The sequence below is a fragment of the Amblyomma mixtum genome, chromosome 3 (assembly GCF_055824585.1).
Source record: "Amblyomma mixtum isolate Tamu chromosome 3, ASM5582458v1, whole genome shotgun sequence".
In the NCBI taxonomy this organism is placed as follows: Eukaryota; Metazoa; Arthropoda; class Arachnida; order Ixodida; family Ixodidae; genus Amblyomma; species Amblyomma mixtum.
In genome coordinates, this window is record NC_143014.1 from 181,156,051 (window position 1) to 181,168,243 (window position 12,193).

General features: G+C 43.4%; 1 long non-coding RNA gene across 1 annotated transcript; it reads right to left on the reverse strand.

Moving 5' to 3' along the window:
• Window positions 1-233: 233 nt before the first annotated feature.
• Window positions 234-3,171, reverse strand: LOC149352922 (uncharacterized). The gene is made up of 3 exons (XR_016290885.1): window positions 3,035-3,171; window positions 2,234-2,325; window positions 234-471 (listed from the first exon to the last, which is right to left on the reverse strand). It is a non-coding gene; the product is annotated as an uncharacterized LOC149352922 (long non-coding RNA).
• Between the last annotated feature and the right edge of the window lie 9,022 nt (window positions 3,172-12,193).

Below are 12,193 nucleotides of genomic sequence, written 5' to 3' on the forward strand. Positions count from 1 at the left end.
TGAACACCATATGGTGATCCACTGATTCAAAAGTGTTGCGCATTAATTTAAAGATGAAAACACAGAAGCATATATTTGTCTATACTTCTTAAAATTTTTTTCTTCAATCTGGAACACATTTAGGTTGTCAGATACGACAGCCTGGTGGGTTTCCTGTGCAATCGATCTATAATTCTGTACAGTTATGGTGCATGTTAGACTAAGCTGCTAGATGCCTAAGCGAAGTTCAAGGGTTTCCAGAATACTGGAAGGCTACCAACTGGCTTCTATCTTTTGCCATATTTCTCAAGTTGAAGTTGTTCAGAATATGCGATATCTTATGAAAGATGCTATAAAAATCAAATCTTTTGAAGACATTTATTTCTGATTAATGCTTTGTTCGTTGCCAAAATACAAAAAGAAGTGTTAAACTTGCACCTTCCTGTGTTGGCTTAGGTGCTGCCTCCCAAGAACACCCATGCACAGCGGCATCTGAAAAACGGAACATAATGCATGGCCAGATTAGTTACAAGGATGATACACAAGGAGTATGTAGAGAATTGAACAATATGAAGCCAAAAGAAAAGGGCCCCATCCAGAGAAAAAATGAGAGCAAAATATTTTGGTGCCATCATTATATATTTGCAAATAAATCAAAACATAATCTTCTTTTCCATAAAAGACAGATAACATAACTTTCAAATTTCCATTCATGCACTGTGTTGCACTGTAGCTGTCATGCACAACATAATGAATTTTAACCTGGCTCTTGCTACATGTCGTGCAAGGCATGGGCTTTTTCCGGCTAGCACTTTTCTCAGTCCCCTACCCAGCAACCCAAACAGCAACAAATCAATGTAATTTGAATGCATAGATGGACCACAATAGTTGTGATGACAGCCCACTGCTAAACTATAATGTAGTTCATAGAAAAATTTTCCACAGTCAGTTTGGAAGGTGCAATGTCTTGTTCCCTTATTCAATCACCCTTTTGTCCTGTAACCATTGAGGCTACCTTTACAGTGCTACCCAGTGTGTGTGTAGTCTCCTCTAACCCAAACCACTCCAAGAAATCCATTGTATTATGACATCACCCTCCATTTGCACCCTCGCTCTCCTTTCACTTACATTTTCCCCCTTTACCAGAGTGGAGTAGGAGGCCAGGGTCACCTTACTGCCGGTCGACCGCTCAACCTTTCCTTACAATAAATTACTTAATCTCTCCCTCTCTCTTGAAACCAACATACAAGTCATTGTATTTTAATTTGTCAACTATCTTTCCTTGCCTGATCCCCAGGGTAAACGACAAAAAATGGTCTAACTTGTCCTTATAAATTTCTCAAAACTTCAGATATAGTATGGCTGCATCAAGGCGAGTATGCATCAGAATTCCTCAAGGCAAAACTTTGATCATCAGGCAAAGGCACATACTATACACCAATTTAGGCAGTCTCACTAAGGTAGGTCTGGAAGTGGAAGGCATTAGAAGCACCTCATTCAATTGAATAACTAATGAATAACTAATACTGTTCCAGAGCAAAGCACTCGTGACCATCACAAGGTGTACATTCATGCACACACCTTTCTAGAGCGTTCCAACTGTGAACTGGGGAATACAATTATGCCGTTTACAAGAGGCCTAAAGCTCAAAACCAAGCCTTACCATGCATGCACATTCCCAGAGATCGTGCTTAACTCCTCGTCTTTGAAAGCTGCATCGAGACCACCAGGCAGTGGTGGTGTACCATAATTTCACAACAGAGCATGCTGCTCAAACACATTACAGAAGTGTGTGCCTGACTGAACAACACATGTACTGATAGACTGAAACATTTCTTGCTTCAAGTCTCAGTGAGCTGCACAGATGACCTCAAATATTTTGAAGTTACATAACTAACTATACCAGGTGTTTTCTGCGATGTACTGCTACTGCCCCGGCTACTGTCATGAGGTGCAGTACCTATGTTTGCCTTATTACCAAACGTAAATGTGTAATCTGAAAATACTGCTCTTCAGTGTAGTGCAGATACAATGCAGCTTACAGGGCCTTATTCAGAGCACGCTGAACAGAATGTCTGTTTTCTTTTCCTGGTCCTACATATGGCACTGAGGTTCCCTGAATGCCAGAGTTATAGAAATATGGGTAAAATCTTAGAGCACTGGGCAGAATAATTTGACATACAGCTATTAGCTACCACAGCATCATAAGCCACATACCAGTGACCGTGCCCAATTGAAGGGTCAACTCACCTACCTGAAACCACTTGTAGGAGTATCAAAAACTTTATGTGATGCCACCGGTTGGCCCCTTTCCTTGCCTTTAGTGGGGCTGATTTGCCCAAGTACCTAGAAAGAGATGAGAATGGTAGAATACAATTATTTTATTTCATTTATTACTCTCAGGACCAAAGGATGTTAGAGAGAAGTGGGGAGAAAAAAAACCGGGCATATACAAAATGTAGTTACATGTCATCACACAAATTCACCTTCAAGATGGCATCAGTAACAAAGATTAGGGGCAGGTAAGTTGTACGAATCAGTGCTTATTCTTGCTATAAATTAAACAAAACACGTGTCAGGTCAGCAGAGTGGTGTTCTAACTTTCAGGAAGTGGTTGATATGAGAATAATGTAGCTTGAAAAGGTGAAAAGATACTGTTCTAAATTCCATGTATATTATAGAGGTTGCATAAAGGCAATTATGATGTCATAATAAAGGGTTTGGTAGGTTTAATAATTTTTTCATTTGGGAAATGCTAGCAACACAAGAATAAATGAAAACAATGAAGCAAGGACAATGATTCTGGATATACTCAAGACTTAATCCATGTCCCATAAACTGTTCCTATCATATATTCTGGAATCAGTGATCTGCAATGATGTGAACACGTGAATTCCATTGCCTTCTACTAGGCACAGCTGCTTATGTGATGAGAGACTACAAATATGGTTCTTTATGATATCCTGGCAGCCGAAAATTTCATATTTGTGTGTTCAACTATTCATCTTTTCTATTTGCTCCTGCACATAGTGCAAGGGCAACAGTGACTACATACCTTTTCCAGTAGCAGGTTGCAGTTAGCATAAAAGACTACACTGATATCAGGATAGTGCACCAACTGTAGTAGTGGCCTAGTAGTTCGAGCATCCGCCTTTCATGTGAGAAGTGCAGGGTTTCATCTCCAGGACCGCCAGGCACCCACTGGGCAACAATGACCATATACCTTTTCCAGCAGCAGGTTGCAGGATAGGATAGAATCAGGATAGTGCACAAACTGTAGCAGTGGTCTAGTGGTTTTAGCGTCTGCCTTTCATGTGAGATGTGTGTGGTTTGAATTCCAGTGTCGCCAGGTACCCACCAGTGAAACAATGGGTACAAGCTTTTTACTGGCCTAGTGTTGGCTTCTTTAGGGTGAATGCTTTTACCAGGGCTCTTCAGCTCTGGTTTGCTTGCCTTTCAACACCTTTTCATTTTGTGCCTCCAATTTTTTTTTCCAATTGGCTTTTATTTAGAAATTTTCTTTGCTCATTTCAGCCTTTATTTTTGTTGTCACTTTCAACTGTGGGAGTTTGACACTAAGGTTCAAAGACTTTGAGAATCGGGTCTTTGACCCCACCTTCAGCAGGCAAAAACACATCGTGTCATGGCGCTCTTTGACCACGATGCCCATGCACCATAAAAATCCATCATGAACATGACATGACGGTAATGAAACAGAAGCTTTTCAAGTTAGTACAGTGTCAACCTCAAACTGCAACCTGCTACGCACAATGTTTGGCTGCAAAAATAGCTCCCAATGCTTATGTGTACTTGTGATTGATACGACATATAAATAAGATACACTATTACTAATCATACCTTGATACAGGTGAACTGCTAGAGTGAATATTAGTAGGGTTCAGGCCTTCATAGAAAACATTTGAGTTTTTTATGATACTGGCAGTCATTTCATGCAGTCAAATACTGAAAAAGTTACGTGCTTCAGAGTACAACAAAATATCTAATGCATGCATGACTTGAAACAACCGTTTCAATGAAAACCATAATTCACACATTTTCTAGAGTTAAGTAAATGACAGTATTTGATCTTATAATCTGAAATTCGGTTGCTTTAATTCTGAAAAAAAAAAAGAACCAAAGGTACCAGGTTTCATAATAGCATTAGTATAAATAATAAATCCTTGAAAATGTTTAGGCAGCAGAAAATCCAGGATACGAACTTCAAAGTGAACTGCTGGCAGAGGTGGTTATTCATGTTCTTGCAAAAAGCCAGTGAAAACTGAGACACAGGACCAGACGAAGGCACACACACACTGTCACCAGACTTACAATTTGTTTTTATTGGCTCATCCACATACTTAAAGCCAATTTCTGGTACAAGCACTCATGAAAATGAAAAAAATCAACTCCGATCATCATCCCATCCTCAATAGAAAGTGCCGCTCTTTATCTGTGATAAGGACAGGCCGGTCGTTATGCAGGACCACTCATTCTTTTCGATTAGAAATGCTTCAAGAAGTCTTGCTCATGCCTAGACTTTGCCCTGCTAATAACGTTCCTGCAGTAAAACAGAGTGAAAACATTTGCTACAGTCCATCATATGCAAAGTCAGGTTGCTCCCTGTGCCCGCTCGCAATGTGTTGCCTGAGGCATTCATATAGGCGTTGCTCAGACTGCCTGATGTACACTTTCCCACAGGACATGGGCGTTGAAGAAACAACTCCCACCACACAATTTACAAACTTCGATTGGTAGTTGGTTTTGCAAGCTTGTGCTCTTTCACTGCCTGAGATGCAGGCACAAAGACCAGACAGCTGATGGGGAGCTGAAAACTTCATGTTGGCACCAAATTTTTGGGACATTCTTTTCAGTTCATGGAAAATTTTATAGAAGTACAGGATCACCTCAATATTTCTTGTCCCGCACTTCTATAAAATTTTCCATGGGCTGAAATGAGTGTCCTGAAAATTTGGTGTGAATATGTGCCTTTTCAGCCCCTGTAAGCTACCTGGCCCTTCCACCTACATCTCAGACTGTGAAAGAGAATAAGCCTGCAAGACCAACCACTGAGTGAAGTTCACAAAGTGTGCGATGGGGGATGTGTATTCAATCCCCATGTCCTGTGGAAAAGTATACGTTGGGCAGACTATGCAATGCCTCACTGAATGCCTCAGGGTACATAACAAGTTCCAAGCGGGCACGGGGACCACCCTGGCTTTGCATGTGAATGCATATGCATATGCCTTTTCCTCGTCCTGTGTCTCAGTTTTCACATATTTTTTACTCGAACACTAACTAAAATGTAACAAATTTAGAAGGCATTGCATGCATTGATGCATAATATGAGTAGCACCATCTCACTGTGCTAAAAGCTGGCAAGGTATCGGAATATTTACTAGCTGTAAACACTAGTGCATAAAACTGAAATCACTGAAAGAAAAGATTGCAGTTCTGTCCCTTGTATTGTAGAACCCTATATGAACCCACAAAACCAAGGAAGCTGCCTAGAGTTCAGGTTACCTTTTTTGTTCGCAGAAAAAGGATTTGCTTTTCAATCAAACCTACTCATTGTATAAATTTTTTACCAGCACCACTGAAATTCCAACCCATATCAATGGGATATTTCACGCTATTTCAAAGTCATTTACCTTTGCAAAAGCTCCGTAGTGAGAGGGCAGCCTGGCGTCCAACAGATGTTGAAAACAAAAGAGGCTTCAAGAAGGAGTTCCACTGCCTTCTCCAGGCTGGTAGGTGCACTCCACTCTATCGACTGCAATGATGACTCGGTGGATGCCACCCACTCCTGAGCCTGCATGGGAACAAAATTACTAGCACGTAATACTACTGAGCTAAAAGTTATATTGTTGCATAATTTCAAGACTAACTTGGGCTACTCGACCTACAAGCTTAGTGCCACAGGCAATCACAGATTGGCACTATCACAGTACAATCACAGTACAATCACGGATTGTACTCGGTCCAATCTTAAAGGGGCTCTGAAACACCTTCCGAGGAGAGCACATTAACTCACTGAATCACTGCACTGTGTTCTAATAAAAACCTGAGCCAAATAATACACTTCTACATGCAGCAAAGGACCCACAATCACGCTCTAAAGATGGCAAGCCCTTCCTGGCTCGTACCTGCGTGCACAAGGTGAGAGGTGGCTATTCGTTAGATTCTTTCAGACGTCAGACAACTACCGTGGCTCTGGCCCATAAGCCGCGTAGCTTCGGCAGGTCAGGAAGCTGCGCTGCCAGTGGTGGGGCCAGCGGAGGAGCACCCACCTTCCAGCGTGCAAAAAGTAAAGAGAGGAAGGGGAAAGCTGCCAAATGCTGAAATTCAAATTTTGACAACAGATGACTCAGCTTCTACTAAGTGCATTTGAAAAATTCTTGCTGAACAATCAATATTCATGTAGTGTCGTGCTTTAACATCCCAGGCATACTGCAACTTTATTAGAGCCTCTATAAGCTGACAGGGCATCGAAGGCTCTTGGCTTGGTCTCACCTGCACTTTTTGCTTTCAAACGTGTTCTTAGTGAGGTCCTGGTTCCACAAAATTGGGGCTCACTTGCACGAAGCTCTCTCCGCTCGCTGCAGGCACACTGGACCTAGGAGCCATCGTGCCAAACTGCGATCAGTGCAGCAAGAACATGCAACCAGCAGACCGACCGCCACCGCCTCACATGGCTGCAGAGTGAGGAGCCGGCGCGAGTAGTGCCGACCGAAGAACTGGGTGAGAGGTCCGGACAGATAAAACAGGCGTGGTAGAGTGCATGTAAATGGAGAGTGCAAATACGGAGGTGGGTGGTGGTGTAACACTTTTATTAAAACAGACTTTATGTCAGGCTTTTAATAGGTCCTGGGCCAAGATGACGAGGGTACGTTGCAGTTTCAGATCCGGGGATGCGAGCCAGATGGTGCACAAGGCGGGGGGGGGGGATAGGCGGGGGACTGGAAGGCTGAGTGGCACTGCGTAATACAGCATTCTATGTCTGCATATATGTGTGGACAGTTTGGGCACTGAGGTGTGGAAGCATACCAGTACAAATGAAGATTGGCTGGTGTATTTAAGAGATTAAACTGTATTCAGCAAAGAATGCGAGCATCACAGATCGATAAGGATGGGTGTGGTGGTGGTAGATCAGCTAATTCCAATTTTTGCTGCGTGTTGTATTCGTCAACAGTCAGTTTGTAAGCCCAGACCGCCTACTCCGTCAGTGGGCTCGCCCATGGGATCCCTGGTGCCCGGTGTATAGTATTGCAGGAAAGCTGGTGAGCCACCTTGTTGCCGGGAATGCCCATATGACCAGGGATCCACTGAAGGGTCACTGGTCGTGAGCTCAGTGCTATGAGGGCAGTATCTAAGACCGATGGGAAGGGGAGGGCTCTTTCGAAGAAGGCACGCAGAGCTGTCTGCGAATCTGTATAGACAACTTATGCAGGGGCGGGAGGTAGGGTGGCAAAGTGTGTGATGGCATCAGCGATCCCGTGTATTTCTAGGGCGAGAGTGGAGGGTGGGGAGGTGTATGGACCGGATGTGTGAGTGCTGGTTGTAGACAGGGAAGGGTGGAGGAAGAAGGCTGTTGTGGAGCCCACTGTTTCCGTGAAGCAGGCGTCTGTGTACACCACCGTCACAGCGTCCAGGGTGGCAGCCTGCGTGTGTGTGTGTGGACATGTTGTGTGGAATTGGTGTAAGGCAAAGGTTAGGGGGTAGATCAGAGACTGCGGTGGGTCTGGGAAAGAGATCGGTGCATGGGAGCCTGGGATAGTATCCACTACCATGATGGTGAGCTGGAAAGGCAGGTGAATTGTCTCTCCTGGTGCAAGGAGGGCTTGAAGGGGGTGAAAATGCTTGTTCTGTACAGGGTGTCGTAGAAGCCTGAGGGGGGCGTTCTAGTGTTGCTTTGTATAGTGTACTGAGGGCCTGGATTTGTTTGTCTTGTTGTGTGCCTGTAAGGGTGCAGTAAGGGATGTAGTACAGGAATTTGTTCCGGGCCAGCATTTGAGCAAGGCGGCTGGCATATGACTTGGAGAGGCCGGCATGTTTTAAGACTACGCGGCGGAGGAAATGTGTGATTGAATGGCATGTGCGTATGGACTGATTGATGGCCGAGGTGAATGTGTTGGAGGTGAGTGGCATGCCCAGGATGCGACATGAGTCGACGCAGGGAATGCGCTGTCCGGCGAGGGTGAGAAAGATCTGGAGGGGCTCATCGTCCACCGTTATTTACTGTGTGTTATCCACATACCCACACAACACCCCCTACACAAGGTGAAGGTGCGACACACTTTATGGTCAGACTTCGCCTGTTCTTACCCACACCCCCGTCTGACCCCCCTGGCCGCTGTTCATGGGTCGGTGATTTAAGAAACAAAGAGTCACGGGCCACGCGTGAAATTTCCAATCGTACTCCCCGTCACAACCCTGATCCTCACCTCCTATGACTGGAAGTGGAGAAAACGTCTCCAACATGCATTAGCTACACAACCACACAACACACAGCTCCGCGATAGAATACAAGCACTCCGCAACGACGTTTTCTCCCACGGCAAGACACTCGACACCGAACACTGGACACGAACGGAACTTTACATCAAAAATCATTCTGGTACCTTCTCTGCTCCCTTCCCACGGAACACAAAACGTCTTACAAACGTATCAAAACAGCTTCAAATGACTACAAACGTCTTGCGCTACATTGAAACGTCTCACAGATGTCGACAGCAAGAAATTTCCTCTGTGACGTTTCTTAAACATCTGCAGTAAGACGTTTGTTTTGAAACTTCCCATGAAACACAGAAAGAGCTAACAGACGTCTAAAAAAGTCTTGGAAAAAAAACGACATCTAAAATAAGTTTCATTTGAGCAGTTTTTTAGACTGACATTTACTAACCCTCTATTAGCATTGCTAACGCTACGCTTGTATATGGCTTGCCAACTTCTTACGTAAAACTTTTCAGGAATTTTTTTAGACGTTCCTTTTTTTATTATGAAATGGGTGCCTGGGTTATTTTAAGCATTTGAAAACTGATTTTAGTGCTACCTTTAAACCTTCTAAACTTTAGAAATGTCAAAAAGTTCATTTTTCTGAAATAACCCACTCAAAAGAGAACTGAAAGCTGGTTTGCAGTGACCAGAACAATGAGCCCAGATTCCAAGGGATATATGGCTGTAGTAATGAGCGATAAATGCGTGTGTGAGGTATGAAAATGAAACACACTTTTCAGTCACTGCGTTACTCTTTATTGAATCCAATGCACACACCCACACAAAAAAAGAAAACGACCAGGACGTAGTGGCTCGCCCGCATTCTTTCCTTCGCGTCCTGGATGCCTCAGCTTGCTGCTTGGTGTCGCTCCGCTCGGTGCCGATACAGTGTGCAGTCTGTCTACGGGGTTTTAACCGTTTCAAGTAAAAATAAATCTTTTTGCAGCTGTAAGTGCTTAGCCTCACATAAAAGTATGAGATGCTATTTGTGTATTGTTTTTTGTTGTTGCTTTATTTCCTTTGCATTTTTGGATCGTAGTACTTCGTCTGGCCATTTGGTGTTGCAGTCACTAGCGGTTGCTTGCTACGTGCACGAAGTGGATGCTCGCAACGTTTCTCTGCCTTCTTTGACTCGCGCTTGTAGGCGCTTCGCGCTTCTGTTTGCAGTTTTTCCGCGATGTCTTTTACTACCAGGACTGCGCTTAAAGGTGCACCTCGTTTTCCGCAAAAGGAAGTCACCTTCCACATCTCTTGTGTGTTGAAAGCATCAACCTTACTGCGGCTAAGCCGCCAATGCGCCTGATTCAATCGTCGGTTAGTGTGTCCTTCCTTTGTATGCAAACCACAAAGCTAGTCAGCCAGTGTTTTACATACTGAAGTGTAACATTTGATGTACGAAAACAGGGCATTTTCAAGCATTTAGGGGGTACCGCTATGTTGCTCTTGCATATTTAACATCCTCTATGAGCTGCTTTCTTGCGAAAGACATCCATAAATTGGAACCCTAAAAAAATCAATTGTTATCATTTGTGATACAGCTTCAAAGTGACCATGCTTTGTTTAAACACAGGTAGGAAAGGCGCGAATTTTTTATACACACTGAAGTCTGCTCGATTTCATCCCAGTAGGATTTTATTGTTGCCAACAACTCTGTTCTGTCCTCGCGAATGTTCGTGTTCAACTTATTTGGATTACTACTAGTGACACTCGTGTTAATAAGGCGTTGGTACCCACTGTCATGAAGTGATCCCGAAATCGTCGTGGTGGCTGTGTGGCTTTACATTAGTTTGCCAATCGCAAGTTATCTGACTCCGGCCACGGCGGCTGTACGTCGTTAAAGTCGAAATACAAAAACGCCTGTGTGCTTTCTTAAGTAAGCGCACGTTAGAGAACCCTTCGTCTCCAAATTAATCCAGAGCCCTCCACTACGGGAACCCTCATTGCCCATATATCGCTTCTGCACGTTAAACCCCGCAATTTACATGTAATTATGTAGCGAAAATGATATTGGTTTCATGAAATTCAGTGACCGTATGCATAAGGCAAGCAAGAAAAGAACTCAAGCAATATATTGTCAATAGCTTGTTTTGTTCCAGGTCTTGATGAAAATATGGAAGAATACTTTGTCAGTTAACTATGATTACGTGATTTCCATTTATTTGAGCAGGGCTGCCCTGAGCTATTTCATTTTCTGTTTGCACTGGTATATGCCTAGCTGCTAAAGATTATGGAAGTGTGTTTTGCCTTAGATCTGCAGTTGGTTATGAACCCAGAGAAAAAATAAAGGAGCATTACTGCATGGACTTGTTGGACCTATCAAGCTTTTGTTTCATTACGATTGACAGCTACGACACTGAAGAAACCTACTCAGTCGTACTGCTCTGTATGTCTGCTGGCTCACTGAATTTTTTCGTAAGCCATTGCAGTGTGCGCAGCTGGTGTTGTCGATGAATTCACTCTGTACATTTCTTTTTAGGTGCAGGCTGTTCAACAGTGGTTTTCAGAGAACCTCCTGACCTGCTGAACTTCTAAACTTTTGGTAAGCACTCTTCACAGCTGACACTGTTTTCCCTTCACTTCATGCTTTCTTGTATAGGTGCAGGCTGTTAGCAAAAATTTATTTCATGAATTCTGTTGCTTGCTTGACCTGACATTTTGGTTTTGTTTGACCTGCTACAGTTTGCCAAAGAGCAAGAGCTTTGATTAATTTCAAGGAAGGAATGAAAGAGAGAAGGCGGTAACTGCCTCCCCCTCCCCAGCCGATTGAATACTGTGCCTGTGTGGACCTGTCTCAATGAATTAGTGCATGACCACAGGTATGCATGAGAGCAGATTATGAACACTGAAACTTAACATTACATTGTTTGAGTTCTGAAGAGAGCAATACCTGGAATACTGAAGACAAAATAAGAGTGTCTTTATAATGACTCAACCAAGAGACTTCAACTATGTAAGCCTTTCAGAAATAGCAATGGTTTATAAAGCGAGGGCATTTGGACTAATCTCATCCAAGTTTGAAAAGTAAAGCAAGATTTTCGTTATTTTATTCTTTCACTCTACTTCCAGCAGCACGCATAAGAATGATAAATGGAATATGATATACAGTGATCCATGGTATGAGAAGTAGCGCAAAATGGTACAGGGGACAGAGAAAGACGCACACAACACAAGCGCTAACTTCCAACTGACAGAAACCTAGGCAACCAAGACGAATGTGGTCCATGAGAGCAAACAGGCGCGCGGAAAAAAATAATGAAAATCAGGTGAATGAGGAACTACGGACACGTACGACTCAGCAATTGTTTAAGAAGGCCAGCTCCCTTTTGTACAGGGAGATAGACGGCTTGCTGATACATTTATAATCTGACACATTTATCAGTAATTTCATGTGTTAGCTGATCCCGGTGTCTGGCCACGATCGAGCACTTATCCAAAAATTGCACACAACCACACTCCTTACAGTACAAAACCAGATTACTGCCAGTAAAAGTTTTCAAGCTGATTATGTGTTCACAAAGCCTCTCATTCAAGCAACGACCAGATTGACCAACATACTGCTTGCCATAAGAGAGTGGGATGTCATAAACAATGCTTTCAGTACATTTTATGAATTTTTTCCTGTGATTAATGGTGCACTGCAGCTTTTGGGGACGTTTATCAGCGGGCAGAGTTTTTTTTACAGTGCACTTAGCTTCTCAGGGGCTAAAAAAACCACGCAAAA